Genomic DNA, 17,520 nt, shown 5'->3' with positions numbered 1-17,520 from the left:
ACAAGCAAAGTTCAATAGACATAACAAATGGTATGATCCACCAAATCAAAGGCATTTAAATACCTATGTGGCATAAATTCACATGAGCTGACTCAATTGAAAGGAAGCTCTGGAAAGAGTGGGGATAGGATGAAGGTGAAAGGGGAAATTGGATCCTACAGGGAGGGCGTGGAAGGAGAGAGGGAGATGCTGTACCACTCGGGGCAATGCCAGACAGGTAGAAAGAAAATGAGGTCGCAAGCCATTGGGGGGGGGGGGGGGCAATGCCCCCCTTGCCCCCCCCCCCCCAAACTAAACACATGCCAAGAAACCCTTATTTTTATTAGCCTGGGAAAACACCTTATTGCCTCAGATTTAAAATGATAAACCTATAAGATTAGAAGCTCTAGATATATTGTACACACCTTGACTGAATTATTTAAAAAAGGAGGTAAATCCTAATACATAAATAATAATTAAATAAATAAATGCTGTAGTTGGCACAGCTGTGAAATTACCCATTTCCAAGAAGGATAGACTTTTTGACTAGTCCTGATACTGAACTTACCTTCCAAAGCTGTGCGTTATTTGTAGGTCCCAATTCTACCCACTGACAACAATGCTGCAGTTCCTAGCGTAAAATCTTCCTCCTAGAGCTGGGAAACTTGGCAGCTGTAGTTATACCATGCTATAGTCCTATTCAGGGAGGACAGGAAAGGATGAAAGGGAGGCGAAAAGGTGCTATATGTTAAAAATATGAAAGCACAAGAACTACCAAGCTGTAGCAAAAGGGGGCCTGTGCTGGCATCGGCACATGCTTTTCACGTGCACTGAGGCCACCTTTAGGTGCAGCGGGTAAAAGGGAAGCCTTTTTTTCCTGCAGGAAATGGCCCTGTGGCAAGTAAAGCACTTGCTGCACAATCATTTCAGGGAGGGGGGAGCCCTTACCGTCACCCATTGAGGTGGTGGTAAGGGCTCCCGCATTAACCTGGCGGTAACTGGCAGCATGTGGCGATTCCCCGTTATCACCGTGTAAGCCATTTCTGGGGGTTTTCTTTTTTCCCCCGGAAACGGTGCTCGCTCGGGGCAGGACTATCGCTGGCGGCCACGTTGGGCCGGCAGTAGTCCTGGAAGAGCGAGCAATAAGCCTCTGTAAAAGGGTCCCTTACTTTAGGGATGAAGCTACCAGCGGAGAATGACCAACTTTATCAGAAAGAAATTTTATTAATTGGGCAGGCTCTTAAAAATATTCTTACCATTCTTCGGGCCCTGTTTACTAAGGTGCGTTAGTGTTTTTAGCGCGCCTACACTTTGTGTGCACTAACCATGTAGACGCCTATAGGGATATGGTAGGTGCATACATGGTTAACGTAAGTTAAAAATGTTAACGTGCCTATGTTGCTTAGTAAACAGGGCCCTTCAATTTTACCACATATTTATAGGGTAAAAGCAGCCAAAAAGAAAGTGCTAGACTCTTGGTCTAAGTGAGAAAAATCTCTTCGTCCTAGACTGAGTACCTTTAGACTCATCAGCAAGCATTCTTATATTACAAATCACATCTTTCTTATGGAAAAGCAATCTAAGGAGAATATTAAGAATATCCCTATCAGAACCCAGCACTAGGTTGACAACCAAAGTAGCCAGGACTGGAATCTCTTCAATAGAAGTTTCAAGGACACCTGTAAGACTAAGGGGAATAGTTTCTAGTGTACATTAAGGGGCTCTTTTACCAAACTGCATTAAAAAGTGGTCTTAGCACATCCTTACACAAGTCATTCCCATGCACTATGGCCATTTTTCTGCCAGGGTAAAATGACCAGTTTTTGTATTTTCACTATTAATGGCCATGCACTAATTTTTGCATTACCAGCTGATAAGCCCTACCACCACCCATTATATAGGCGATAAGTTCGCAAGCACTAAGTTAGTAGCTAACCGATTAGTGCAGAACACACCCACTCTCTGCCCCCTAGACCCACACCCAGCACTAAAAAATAAAATATTGTTTAGCATGTGTGTAGTGCGTGCAAATCCAAGAATGACACTGGGACACTTCACTATGCCCTACAGTAAGCCATTTTTTTGCTGTGCTAAGCATATATTACTGCTTACCACAGCTTAGTAAAAGGACTCCTAAGGGCATAATACGTGTTTTTTGCCTGTCAATACTATAACAAACGTTGAAGTTACTGTGGACTACATAATAATGAGATGCAAAGCATGCAAAACATCTTATGTTAAATTGAATAGTGCAGCTTGTGCTGAACTTGTTAGATTTTAAAATAAGTTTGAATCTGTACAGATAGCTGCACAAGCTGAGATGACACCAGATGACACCAATTTTCATTTTGCCGCACGTCCATTTTCAGCCCCCCAAAAAGGCCTTTTTTCCAGGGTCGCTGAAAAATGGACCTGCACACCTTAGTAAAAGGACCCCTTGGGGCACACCAAATAGCAGAACCACCAAACTTTTTCAGTGTTTTTTTTTTAACCAGGAGTGTTCCCAGAGGAATGAAAACAGATGGATATGATTCCTCGCCACAAAAGCAGAAATAAGGAGGAGGTTGACAACTACATGCTGGTTAGTCTGACCTCAGTGGTGAGAAAATTAATGGAAACACTTGTAAAATAGAGAATAGTGCAGTTTCTGGAATCCAATGAATTGCAGGATCCGAGGCAGTGTGGTATGACTAGAGGTAGGTCTTGTAAGATGAATCTGATCAATTTCTTTTACTAGGTGACCAGGGAGCTGAATTTGGAAGGGCCCAAGATGTGGTGTACTTAAATTTCAGCAAGACTTTGACAAGGTTCCTCATAGGTGATTTATAAACTGAGATTCCTTGGCCTAGGCCATAAAAAGGGTCATTTTTATAAAGGACTTTTCATGCATAAACAGTCTCTTATAAACTTTTCCTCAGGGGCTGCAGACATACAAGTATATGCTGTGACAAGAATAAGTGTACTTTATGCAACTCTGATGTAGGCATCTTTAGGGGCACACAATTTACATGAAATATTTATTAGCATTTATTTACCACCTTTTTGAAACAATTCACTCAAGGTGGTGTACAGCAAGAATAAGTCAAACATAGTTTATAAACTACATGCATATTTTATGCACAAACTAAACCTGCTTCTGAGCAGGTGTAAATGTCCACAGCTTTGTTTTACCTGTGATTTCTTCAGGTTTTCTGAGGTAAATTAGACAATTAGAGGCCTTTGAGCCTTCATAAAATAGGTTTTCACACATGTCAATCTGTTATAAAACTAACCTCAAAGTGACTGACTGGGTTAGAAACTCATTGAGCAGGACATGACAAAGGGTAGTGGTAAATGATGTTCTCTTTAAGGAAAAGGGTGTTACCAGTGGTATGTCACAGGGATCAGTTCTTGGTCTGGTTCTTTTCAACCAAAAGGGTGTTACCAGTGGTATGTCACAGGGATCAGTTCTTGGTCTGGTTCTTTTCAACCAGTTAGGAGAAACGTTTGCCTTCTTGCGAATGATACCAAAATCTGCAGCAGGGTAGACACCCTTGAAGGTGTGGAAAATATGAAGAGAGATTTTGTACAGTATGAGGCATGGTCTAGAGCAGGGGTGTCCAACTTCGGCCCTCACCAGGTCAGGTTTTCAGGACTTCCGTAATGAATATGCATGAGATCTATTTGCATACAATGAAATCCTGAAAACCTGACTGGATGGTGGCCCTTGAGGACCGAGGTTCGACAGCCCTGATCTAGAGGGTGGCAGCTAAGATTTGTGCTTCAAAAATCCAAGTGAGTCTATTTACCCAATTTTTCCATGTTTCTAAATATGTTTAGGAAACTTTTCTCTTTCCAATCTCATGAGAAAACTATTTTTAGCATATTTTGTGTTCAGTTAAGATTAAGGGCCATGTCATTGGTGCAATACTCAGAGCAGACCCTATGGAAATGAGAACCAATCAGAAAGTTCCAAAACGTCAGCACAAACACATTTTTGACAAGATTGACAGTGCAAAGTATCAAGGTTGGCTACTGGATTTTGTGACTTATGCACCAGTACATGGCTGAGAGGAGATAAGATAGAGGTAAATAAAATAATGAGTGGAGTAGAATGGGTAGATGTGAATTGCTTGTTTACTCTTTCCAAAAATATTAGGACTAGGGAGGCATGCGATGAAGCTACGAAGTAGTAAATTTAAAACGAATTGGAGAAAATATTTCTTCACTCAACATGTAATTAAACTCTGGAATTCTTTGCCAGAGAATGTAGTAAAAGCAGTTAGCTTAGTGGGGGTTAAAAAAGGTTTGGATGGCTTCCTAAAGGAAAAGTTTATAGACCATTATTAAAATGGACTCGGGGAAAATCCACTGCTTATAGACAGCATAAAATGTACTGTTTTGGGATCTTGCCAGGTACTTGTAACCTGGTTTGGCTACTGTTGGAAACAAGATGCTGGGCTTGATGGACCTTCGGTCTGTCTCACTATGGAAATACTTATGTACTCATTAAGTTGATTAATCTGTTGCAGATGAAAATCCATCGGATCTGACACCATGCCAATTGCTTCTGATGTTCCTCCTATTCGACCTCCTTTACAGTTCCCCATGTTAAAAAAGGGCAAAGTTCCCTGCTCCCTAGGTATCTCCGAAGGGGCTCTAAAGGGGCATTCCCCTTTGGTCATGCTCCTTTTGGAACACACCCATGGCCATGCATCGGCTTTCATATCTCGCAGAGGGGTGAATAGTTTTGTAGTTGAAAAGGTCCCCAGTGACATCAGGGATCACTGTTTCCTAAAATGCCTGCTCACGGCTCAGCACTCATTCTTCCCAACTCTGCTGGTTCCAGCTTCCTGTGGAGGGGCACAGAGTTTTGTAGTGCAAAAGGACCCTGGTGATGTCAGGGACCACTGCCTCCCGAAATGCCTGCTCACCGCTTAATACTAACTCTTCTCACCTCTGCTGGTTCCAGCTCCCCACTGAGGGGCGCAGACTTTTGTAGTACAAAAGGCCCCCGGTGATGTCAGGGATCACTGCCTCCCAGAATGCCTGCTCACTGCTCAGCACTCACTGTTCCCAGCTCTGCCGGTTCCAGCTTCCCATGGAGGGGTGCACAGTTTTGTAGTGCAAAAGGTCCCTGGTGATGTCAGGGATCACTGCCTACTGGAATGCCTGCTCACTGCTCAGTACTCAATCTTCCCAACTCTGCCGGTTCCCAAGAGTAAAAAGACTTGATAGAATTACAGTGATTTTTGGAGGCATACACAACTTGCTAGGTCAGAAGGCTATTACCACTAGGCTGTTAGGGCAGAGAAGAAGAGAAGGGTGAGCAGTAGTATGCTAGAAGACAACCAAAAGGAAGCCTCTCATAAACCTCAGGGAGCTGTGCATGTGCTCTGAAGGAACCCATCAGAGAGAACTACAAAATTACATAGAATCTATAGTCCTATTTATAGTCATAGGGACTAAATCTGGCTATAGCAATGTCCAATATATACATATAAACAACAAGCAACCTGCCTCCATAAATGTGGGGATAGAGTAATATGCTTTAAAGCAATGACCAAGAACAATGTTAAACATAATTTCCCCCAACAACCTACAGAAAGTGTCCCTCAATCCCAACCCCCCCTCCCCTTCCTTGTTTAAGTAACTTAGAAAAATACAGGTCACAATGTTCCATGAACATCCTCTGTATTATAATAATGTGTTTATAAGTCTAATGTAATCAAGAAGGTTGAGCGAACTCGAGTGGTATGGGTGCTCAGGTATGGAGTCCATAGCTTTAAAAAGTACTTTTTTGTTTTCCGGCCTCAAGTGTCCACAGTGAGTCTCTCCATAGTTAATAGGTCATGCATTTGGTTGCGCCGCAGCCTTAAGGTTAGGGGTGTGTCTTTTATCCATTGCAATAAAATATATCGCTTAACTATTAAGGAGGCCTTGCGAAGAAACATACCGGATACTCTCGTACCCTCAATTATATCCAAGACATTGTCCAGAATACAGTTTTGAGGGGTAGCAAATAGTTTTATTTTAATTTAAAACAATGATTTAAAATGAGCTTCAGAAGAAGCACATCTTCAAATTAGATCATCAGAAATGGAAAACAAAACGATGTGTGTAGGTTTATTATACAAAAGTCAAGTGAGGAAAACTGAGTTCCAGGAGAATAAACCAGTCTTACACAAACAAAGAATCATTCATTGTCACGTGTAATGGTGTGCTATCCTGTACCAGCCAGAGTGCATAACTTTACAGCTAACAATGAAGAGCCTGTGGAAAAATAGTCAGTGAGAGAAAACATGATCCCAACTTTCCTCAGCTATTTTGTTTTCACTCCATTACAAAGATAATACAAATTGGTGGGATTTTGTTTCCCCTTTGCAAAACTCATTTTAATATAGAAAACTCAGAGTAAGCGAAGATAAACCATACATTGCTACTACTACTCATCATTTCTATAGCGCTACTAGACGTACGCAGCGCTGTACACCTGAACATGAAGAGACAGTCCCTGCTCGAGAGAGCTTACAATCTAATTAGGACAGACAAACAGGACAAACAAGAGATAAGGGAATATTAAAGTAAGGATGATGAAATAAGGGTTCTGAACAAGTGAATAAGGGTTAGGAGTTAAAAGCAGCATCAAAAAGGTGGGCTTTTAGCTTAGATTTGAAGATGGCCAGAGATGGAGCTTGATGTACCGGCTCAGGAAGTCTATTCCAGGCATATGGTGTAGCAAGATAAAAGGAACGGAGTCTGGAGTTAGCGGTGGAGGAGAGGGGTGCAGATAAGAGAGATTTACCCAGTGAACGGAGTAAATCCGGGGAGGAATGTAGGGAGAGATGAGAGTGGAGAGGTACTGAGGAGCTGAAGGTGAATGCAGTTATAAGTCAATAAGAGGAGTTTGAACTGTATGCGGAAATGGATAGGAAGCCAGTGAAGTGACTTGAGGAGAGGGCTAATATGAGCATAATGACACTGGCGGAATATTAGTCGTGCAGCAGAATTTTGAACAAATTGAAGAGGAGAGAGATGGCTAAGTGGGAGACCTGTGAGAAGCAAGTTGCAATAGTCTAAGTGAGAGGTGATAAGATAATCAGCATAAAGGTGAAACTGAAAACCATGGGATGAGATCAGAGCACCAAGGGGAGAAATATAGATAGAGAAAAGACGAGGTCCAAAGACAGAGCCCTGAGGTTGTTAAATATAATGAGAAAAAAGAAAGTTCCTACGGTCAGTGGAATGCAAGTATTAAGGCAAAAGAGATATGAGTCACAAACCTGTGAAAATAATAAGGGAGTCATAGAATCAGCTTTGAGCTGGGTAGCCTTGTGTGAAACAGAGACAGTCTGTGCAAGGGTAAAAGGAATGCTGCTGACATTTGTAGATAAGAAAGAACAGGCTTCAAAGAAAAGGGTTGCTGACTCTTGGTGTAAATAAACAAGGTACACCAACTGATAGTGGGATAGAACTGGAGGAGGATCCACCAGAGTGGAGGAGTGGCCTAGTGGTTAGGGTGGTGGACTTTGGTCCTGGGAAACTGAGGAACTGAGTTCAATTCCCACTTCAGGCACAGGCAGCTCCTTGTGACTCTGGGCAAGTCACTTAACCCTCCATTGCCCCATGTAAGCCGCATTGAGCCTGCCATGAGTGGGAAAGCGCGGGGTACAAATGTAACTAAAAAAAAATATACACTAAAAGTACAATACGAGAGATAAGAAGAAAACTAGAAAAGAAAAGAGCCCTGAAATCCAAGTAAGGACAGCATATCAAGGAGCAGGCGGTGATCAACAGTGTCAAAAGCAGCAGATAGATTGAGAAGGATAAGGATAGAATAGAGAACTTTGGATCTGGCCAGGAATAGGTCACTGGAGACTTTAGCAAGAGCTGTTTCAGTTAAATGAAGAGAGCAAAAGCCAAATTGAAGTGGATCAAGAATAGCCTGAGATGAAAGAAAGACAACAGCGGTGAATAGCACATTCAAGTAGCTTGGATAGGACAGGAAGGAGGGAGATGGGGCGATAGTTGGAAGGACAGATAGGGTCCAATGAAGGTTTTTTGAGCAGTGGTGTAACTACGGCATGTTTGGAGGCTTCAGAAACAGTTGCAGTGGAAAGTGAAAGATTGAGGATATTACAGATAGAAGGGATGACAGTAGGAGAGACTGTGCTGAGTAGATGGGTGGGAATAGGATCAGAGGAACAGGTAGTCAGTTTGGAGGAGGAAAGAAAATGTGCAGTTCCCTCTTAGAAAAGGACGAAAAGGAGGCAGGGGTTGAAGGAGGGTTGACAGAATGGACTGGGGGAAGGAGAGGTGGAAGTGATTTGGGTGAGATCTCAAGGTTAATCTTGTAAACCTTATCATGAAAGTACTCAGCCAGAGTCTGGGGGGAAAGTGAAGGGGGAGTTGGAGGTGAAGGCACTTTGAGGAGAGAGTTCAGTGTGGCAAAGAGACGTTGAGGGTTTGAGCCAAGGGAATTTGTCAACTGGATGTAATAGTCCTGTTTGGCAAATAAAAGAGCAGACTGGAAGGAGGTCAGCAAGAATTTGAAGTGTATGAAGTCAGCATGGGCACAGGATTTCAGCCAAAAGCGTTCGGCAGAGCAGGCACAGGAATGTAGGTAGCGGATTCTAGAGGTCAGCCAAGGCTGGGGTTTGGTATGTTTTATAGAACAGGGAATGGGAGGAGTGAGAGTATCCAGAGCAGAGGAGAGAATAGTATTATAGGAAGAGACAGCCTCATTGACAGATTTGGATAACATGGTGGTAGAGAAGAGATTTGAAACACTGGAGGACAAAGTAGAAGGGTCAATAGCCTGAAGATTCCTAAATGTATTGGTTAAGATTGGACGGGACTGGGGAGGAGGGTGTTTAAGTGTGAAAGTTGTCAGATGATGGTCAGAGAGGGGAAGAGTTGAGGCACAAAAACTGGAGAGTGAGCAGTTTGAGAAGAGGATAAGATCAAGACAGCGGCCATTCTGGTGAGTGGGTGCAGTGGAGCACAGTTGAAGATTGAAAGAGGATGTTAAAGCAAGAAACTGAGAAGCATAAGAGTCAGAGGGATCATTAGCATGAATGTTAATGAATGTTAGCAGAAGTACACAGATATGGAATGGGTTACCCCCAGCCCTAAAAACTATGGACAATCTAAGCAACTTTCGCCTACAAAAAGAACCCTTAAAAACACAAATCACCTCCAAACCTATCCTATCTAATACCATCGTCTCTAATTCATCATCCTTCTTCTGATTACTTTGATTGTATCCAATTTCCTGTCATGACTTTGTCATAACAACACTCTGTAAGCCACATTGAGCCTGCAAATAGGTGGGAAAATGTGGGGTACAAATGCAATAAATAAAATAAAATAAAATAAAATAAAAAAAATGTTAAAATCCCCAAGAATGAGGGAAGGAGATGAAGGTTCAAGAAAGAAGGAAAGCCAGGCATCAAAGTCAGTGAGAAAGGGAGAAAGGAAGAAAGGGACTTATCAGGGGGTCGATAAATGACTGCTACTCGGAGAGGCAGAGGAGCAAATAGGCAGATGGAGTGGACTTCGAAGGAAGAAAAACAGTGAGACTGAGGTGGAAGAAGAGGTTGAAATCTACAAGAGGGTGAAAGTAGTAGCCGGACACCACCTCCGCGGCCAACCGAGCGAGGAGTATGGGAGAAAAGATAACCTCCATGGCATAGGGCTGCAACCGAAGAAGAGTCTTCAGGGTAAAGCCAAGTTTCAGTTAGGGCAAGCAGATGGAGAGTACAAGAGATAAAGAGGTCATGGATGTAGGAAAGTTTGTTACAGACAGAGCGGGCATTCCACAGAGCGCAAGAGAAAGGCAGGGAAGAAGGAGGGAGGAAAGGAACAGAAATTAGATTGGAGATATCACGGTGTGACCTGCACAAATAGGATGAGAGCTGATGTGGAGGACCAGGATTGGGATTAATGTCCCCAGCGGAGAGCAGGAGAAGGAGCAAGAGAGTACGGAGAAGGGCAGGAGAGGTATGACGACAGCGACGAAGGCAAAATGTACTCAGATAGAAAGGAGATGGATGAATGGAAGGAAGGAAATGTTGAAGCTTGAGAGCTGAGAAAAAGGAAGAGGAAAAAAAGAGATGGTGAGATGAATACAGAGGGTGGACAATTTGTTCCTGCAGTGTACAGTGGTTTCATATGGAAATGTTGAAGGTTGAGAGCTGAGAAAAAGGAAGAGGAAAAAAGAGATGGTGAGATGAATACAGAGGGTGGACAATGTGTTCCTGCAGTGTACAGTGGTTTCAGATGGAGAAACAGATTAGGAAGGGACAGTACCAAGAAGAAAAAGTGTGCTGGAGCCATAAGTAGTAATTGGGAGAAAAATAAATGTAAAGAGAAAACAGCGCGCGGCACCTAGAGCGGAGGCCCTGAGTGGATCGGAGTGGACCTGGGAGTCACCCCGGAGAAGGCTGTAAGGATATGCAGATGAGCTGCAAGTCCTCCACAGCACCTGAGAGCTGGGCACCTCGCAGCCGAGGAAAGGCTTACCAGGGGTTAGGCCGAAGCCAGCATTACTCCCCCTGAGGGTCACCTGATCCATAAAGTCCAGTGCACTGTATTATCTTGCTCCCAAGAGTTAATGAAACCATAGTCTCATGCATCCCTTAAGGAATACCTTTGGATGTTGATCAGCAGCTCAGGATCCACACAAAATAAAAGGTTGATTTACAAATAGAAAGGCTCTGTCCTTCTCTATCTTGCTATGGATCTCATGGAACAATAGCTGGTAGTCCCTCTCTGATGGTCTGATATTTCAGAATTGTCTTCAGTCAAAGTAAGTCTAGACACTTGAAACTCAGCTTCTGCTGTACTTCCTACTGGAGAATGATGCAGGGACAAAAATTCATCTTAATTCCCTCTCTGCAACCAAAAATTGTTTACTGTCCCCACCCCTTCCGCACAGTTAAGCAGACTTTGTAACTCCATTTGCTCACCAACCTCGGACTCTCCATCCCCACAGTCTTAATTTTCTTCCCCACATTTCCCTGCAATAAACAACTTAGGCCTTGTAATGGAAGATTTAAAGGATTGCTTTGATCGATAATGATCTCTGAAATCTTCTGTCTTTGACCGAAAGTAACTTTTCTTGTAAATACAAAAACAGGTTGCAGAAGATAAGACACAGCTCTAATTAATGTGGTATGCAAAGGGGAGGATGGTGCTTGTTTTCGGAGGTTAAGCCTGGCCACCTGGACTTGGAAAACATGTGACCACATTCCCACAGTATGGCTTGTTTACCTAGACAGAAAAGCATTCTGTAATTTTCCTTAGCTCTGAACATGAGTTCTGAGCCTAATAAAAAGGGGAGTTTCTTTCAGTGAAATTGGGAGCTCATCTGTGAGTAATGTACGTACTGCGCAGAGGACTCGTTCCTGGTCTAAAAAGCTCCTGGCTTCCACTGTAACGGGCCTCCCCAGCTGATGATAAGAGCCTGGATGATGTAAGGACCAGTGATGGTGTATTATTGCTTCTTTTCCTGGTCTAAGAACTCTTAGCATTGCTTAGATGTAGAGACCAGTGATGTAATGATTGTTTATATAGCTAATCATTGTGTGTATATAGCTAACCATTGTATATATCTTAATCATTGTAGATTTTAGCACCTCTAATAAAGGTTTCATTTATCTAATACGAATCCAAAAAATCCATGGTAATTATTGAGTAGTCTGTGCCAGTGAGACAGGCTGTAAATCCATAGCAGTATAGGCCTAAAGTTTAAAAGACAAATAAAAATATTTAATACTGATAATGAAACACTATAATAATAATAATAATAATAATAATAATATAGTTCATTTTTTTTTAATCCATGAAGAAACAGTGAATAATTGTGCCAAAGTAAAAGTCCCCTCTGGCCGACTTCCTGTCTGAGAATCCAGACCGCTGGAGCTTTGTATCATAATATAATAACAAAAGAATAGCCATACTGGGTCAGACCAATGGTTCATCTAGCCCAGTATCCTGTTTCCAACAGTGGCCAATCCAAGTCACAAGTACCTGGCAGAAACCCAAATAGTAGCAACATTTCATGCTACCAATCCCAGGGCAAGCTGTGGCTTCCCCATGTCCGTCTCAACAGCAGACTGTGGACTTTTACTCCAGGAACTTGACTAAACCTTTTTTAAATCCAGATACACTAACTGCTGTTAGTGCATCCTCTGGCAACGAGTTCCAGAGCTTAACTATTTGTTGAGTGAAAAAAATATGTTCTCCTATTTGTTTTAAAAGTATTTTCATGTATCTTCATTGAGAGTCTTTGTACTTTTTGAAGAGAAAGAAAATTGATTCTCACCTACTTATACTATAACACTCAGAATTTTGTAGACCTCAGTCATATCCTTCCTCAGCCATCTCTTTTCCAAGCTGAAGAGCTCTAACCTCTTTAGCCTTTCTTCATATGAGAAGAGTTCCATCCCATCATTTTGGTTGCTCGTCTTTGAACCTTTTCAAATTCCGTTATTTCTTGTTTGAGATTCGGTGACTAGAACTGAACACAATACTTAAGGTAAGGTCACACAGAAAACGGTGCCCTACCTGACCAGCTGACTACTAAAGGGATGAAGGCATGACCCCCCCCTTAATCTTCCAGCGGTCACTGACCCCCTCTCAACTCCCCAAAGATGTGACAGTAGATACCAGGCTCTATGACAGCTCCAGATATTATGGTTGTTCCTAAAAAAGCAGCATGCAAGTGGATGGAGTAGCCTAGTGGTCAATGGAGTAGACAATGAACATTGGAACCCATGTTCACTTCCCACCTTAGCTTTCATTTCAGTACAAATATGTAAGCCCTCATGGAACACAGAAATACCATGACTGAAACAGGTCTAGATAAAAATAGGATAACTATTCGGATAGATTAGGACAGCAAAATACCTGTCTGGATAGTTATTTGAGCACCAGGCTTGAATATCGGTGATACCCAAATCACCTCTGGTGGATGCTTTATACTTGGATATTGAGTGCTGGTAGCTAGGGTATGCCCAGCACTGAATATCCATTTAAATGCCATAGTCAGTGTTTTAAAAGCTGACTATGGCACTCCTCTAACTTGTACATTTGGCCCCTTGTAACTGAAGAAATGGTCTATGTGAAGTCTCTCTCACAATGACAGTTTGGCAGTAGTCAGTGTCTTACCTTCCATCATGCACAACTTCCCAGGGTTTCTGCATTTCAGATGCATGACTGCACTTTTCTGCATTAACTCTTAGATATCATATTTTTTTACTATTCTTCACTCTCTCACATCTCTCCTTTGTTATACAGTGGTGGAAATAAGTATTTGATCCCTTGCTGATTTTGTAAGTTTGCCCACTGACAAAGACATGAGCAGCCCATAATTGAAGGGTAGGTTATTGGTAACAGTGAGAGATAGCACATCACAAATTAAATCCGGAAAATCACATTGTGGAAAGTATATGAATTTATTTGCATTCTGCAGAGGGAAATAAGTATTTGATCCCCCACCAACCAGTAAGAGATCTGGCCCCTACAGACCAGGTAGATGCTCCAAATCAACTCATTACCTGCATGACAGACAGCTGTCGGCAATGGTCACCTGTATGAAAGACACCTGTCCACAGACTCAGTGAATCAGTCAGACTCTAACCTCTACAAAATGGCCAAGAGCAAGGAGCTGTCTAAGGATGTCAGGGACAAGATCATACACCTGCACAAGGCTGGAATGGGCTACAAAACCATCAGTAAGACGCTGGGCGAGAAGGAGACAACTGTTGGTGCCATAGTAAGAAAATGGAAGAAGTACAAAATGACTGTCAATCGACAAAGATCTGGGGCTCCACGCAAAATCTCACCTCGTGGGGTATCCTTGATCATGAGGAAGGTTAGAAATCAGCCTACAACTACAAGGGGGGAACTTGTCAATGATCTCAAGGCAGCTGGGACCACTGTCACCACGAAAACCATTGGTAACACATTACGACATAACGGATTGCAATCCTGCAGTGCCCGCAAGGTCCCCCTGCTCCGGAAGGCACATGTGACGGCCCGTCTGAAGTTTGCCAGTGAACACCTGGATGATGCCGAGAGTGATTGGGAGAAGGTGCTGTGGTCAGATGAGACAAAAATTGAGCTCTTTGGCATGAACTCAACTCGCCGTGTTTGGAGGAAGAGAAATGCTGCCTATGACCCAAAGAACACCGTCCCCACTGTCAAGCATGGAGGTGGAAATGTTATGTTTTGGGGGTGTTTCTCTGCTAAGGGCACAGGACTACTTCACCGCATCAATGGGAGAATGGATGGGGCCATGTACCGTACAATTCTGAGTGACAACCTCCTTCCCTCCGCCAGGGCCTTAAAAATGGGTCGTGGCTGGGTCTTCCAGCACGACAATGACCCAAAACATACAGCCAAGGCAACAAAGGAGTGGCTCAGGAAGAAGCACATTAGGGTCATGGAGTGGCCTAGCCAGTCACCAGACCTTAATCCCATTGAAAACTTATGGAGGGAGCTGAAGCTGCGAGTTGCCAAGCGACAGCCCAGAACTCTTAATGATTTAGAGATGATCTGCAAAGAGGAGTGGACCAAAATTCCTCCTGACATGTGTGCAAACCTCATCATCAACTACAGAAGACATCTGACCGCTGTGCTTGCCAACAAGGGTTTTGCCACCAAGTATTAGGTCTTGTTTGCCAGAGGGATTAAATACTTATTTCCCTCTGCAGAATGCAAATAAATTCATATACTTTCCACAATGTGATTTTCCGGATTTAATTTGTGATGTGCTATCTCTCACTGTTACCAATAACCTACCCTTCAATTATGGGCTGCTCATGTCTTTGTCAGTGGGCAAACTTACAAAATCAGCAAGGGATCAAATACTTATTTCCACCACTGTACCTATTTAAGGCTTATAAGAAAATTAGGGGCCTACTTTTCTTTATAGAATACTAGTGTAACCAGGTAAATATACACGTATCTTTTCGTGTTTGAGAACTCATGCTAGTCACTAAGCTTTTTTATGTTTGCTTGTATTTATTCTACCACCTCTCATTACCAAAAATGCCAGTGGTTACTGTTTCTGGTCTCTTAAAGCAAAATATCTTCCTAAAGCAGTTAGGTACTAAAATAACCAGAGTATAACCTCAGCATGGCAGCAAACACCAGAAGTCTCTTATCTTTTTCTGAAATTTACTTTTATTGAATAAACATAGCCAATTTACTCACAGTTAGTAGATTCTCAGAAGTTACTGCCCCAAGGCAAGAGACTTCGTAGTTCTGAGAGCTGTAATGGAGGGGAGATGAAAATTTGAAGAGGAAGAAGCTTTATGGCAGAGGTGGAAGAGCTGACAGGTGAATGAAGGTGGTTCAGAGATGGGATGCTGAATGAGCAGAGATAAAAAGATGAGTTCACTGAAGGGGAGCAAGAGGACATGTGCTGTCCGAGACAAGATGGAGAATGTCTGCCTTGTGGAGACAGAGAGGTCAAGAAAAGACACACACAAACCCAGGGAGGGGAAGGTAAAGGGACCAATAGGGACAGAACCTGAGACCAGGTAGCAGAGGTGGTCCTAGAGGGCAGTTCTCAATTGGAAAGTCAGGCCATTACCTAGCTGACCCATCATGACAAAGATAGTAGGAATAAGCAGGAAATGACAGTAGGTAAACAAAGGAATCAAGCTTGGTAGAGAAAGGGAGGAGGCCTTTGCAAGAAAATAGACAACTAGTAGCAAACGTTATACAAACAAGCAAGGGTGGCTGCGGTACATGTCAGACTGCATTACGCATAATGCATTGCTCATATATCTTTGAGTAAGTGACTGCAGCTGTGAAAATCCTTAGAAGTGAGAATAACAGTAAATGCATTAAACCCATTTTAGGGCTTCACTATAAAAACTAGTATTTGACTGCTGAGGCAGAAAAGTAACAGGTTAAAACTAAATAAGGAAAGGAAACGAGCTCCAAACATCCTGATGGAAAGCAGAAGTCGAGATCAGAAACAGTGAAAAAAGGGAAAGGAAACAGAACAGGCCTGCTGGCTCAAACCCGCCTACAATTACCTCTGCTTATATTACATTACAATTACATTACAATACACTTCTATACCACTGATACCTTCAGGTTCTTGGCATTACAATAATAATAAAAAAAAAAACACAAGACAGTCTCTTGGGAAGCGAAAAACAGAGACTCTTATTGAAGAACTAATTTTAACAAACTTCCTAAAAAGATAAGTTTTTACATTTTTCTTGTATAAGAAAAAAGATAACTGAGCAGCAAAACAAATATTAAAATCACTCCAGGACCTCGATACTTGAACTTCAAGAAGTCTATTAAACATTTTAAATCTCTTTACTCCCTTAATTGGTGGAAGGATGAAAAGTGAATTGAGAAATGATCTTCCTATCCCTATTATTGGAAATAAACTCCATATGATACATTATATAAATTGGGCATTCACCATTTAGGATCTTATATAGAAAGCAAAATAATTTGAACATAATCCTTGCCTCTATAGGCAATCAATGTAATTCAATAAAACATGAAGGAATACCAAGGAAGGTGAGGGGAAAAGTATGTTTTGAACCCCTCAAGGAATTTTTATATGGTCTCTTCTTGCAGATAGAGGGGTAGAATTTTTATTTTATAAGAAACAGGCTAGAAAGAAGAAAGCTATCTACTTTGTAGATTCAAACCTTGCATGAGAAGCAAGGGGCAAAAAAAAGCTAGTGGTTATGCAACAAGCAAAGTGAATGTGAAGCTGGTGTAAGTGTTTATGCCAAGATTACGGAGATAGGTGCATACATTTTAGTATATGATTTATGGGTGTATGTGTGAGCTCCACCCATGTGAATGTCCACCCATAAAGTATACACCATCAAAGAACATAAGAATAGCCAGATCAATGGTTCATCTAGCCCAGTATCTTGCTCCAAACAGTGGCCAATCCAGGTCACAAGTACATAAGTAATGCCACACTGGGAAAAGACCAAGGGTCCATCAAGCCCAGCATCCTGTCCACGACAGTTGCCAATCCAGATCAAGGGCACCTGGCAAGCTTCTCAAACGTACAAACATTCTATACATGTTATTCCTGGAATTGTGGATTTTTCCCAGAAACCCAAATAGTAGCAACATTCCATGCTACCAATCCTGGGGCAAACAGTGGCTTCCTCCATGTTCATCTCTATAACAGATTATGGACATTTCCTTCAGGAACTTCTCCAAATCTTTTTTAAACCCAGATATGCTGAGTGCTAACCACTGTTACCACATCCTCCGGCAACAAGTTCCAGGGCTTAACTAATCATTGAATGAAAAAAATATTTCTTCCTATTTGTTTTAAAAGTATTTCCATGTAACTGCATTGAGTGTCCCCTGGTCTTTGTACTTTTTAAAAGAGTAAAAAAATTAATTCACTTCTATTCATTCTACACCACTCAGGATTTTGTAGACCTCAATCATATTCCCCCTCAGCTGTCTCTTTTCCCAAGCTGAAGAGCCCTAACCTCCTTAGTCTTTCCTCATATGAAAGGAGTCCCATCCCCTTTACCATTTTGGTTGCTC

This window comes from Microcaecilia unicolor, chromosome 2, assembly GCF_901765095.1.
Source record: "Microcaecilia unicolor chromosome 2, aMicUni1.1, whole genome shotgun sequence".
Classification (NCBI taxonomy): Eukaryota; Metazoa; Chordata; class Amphibia; order Gymnophiona; family Siphonopidae; genus Microcaecilia; species Microcaecilia unicolor.
The sequence above is the reverse complement of the archived record's forward strand: the minus strand, read 5'-3'. Positions refer to the sequence as shown.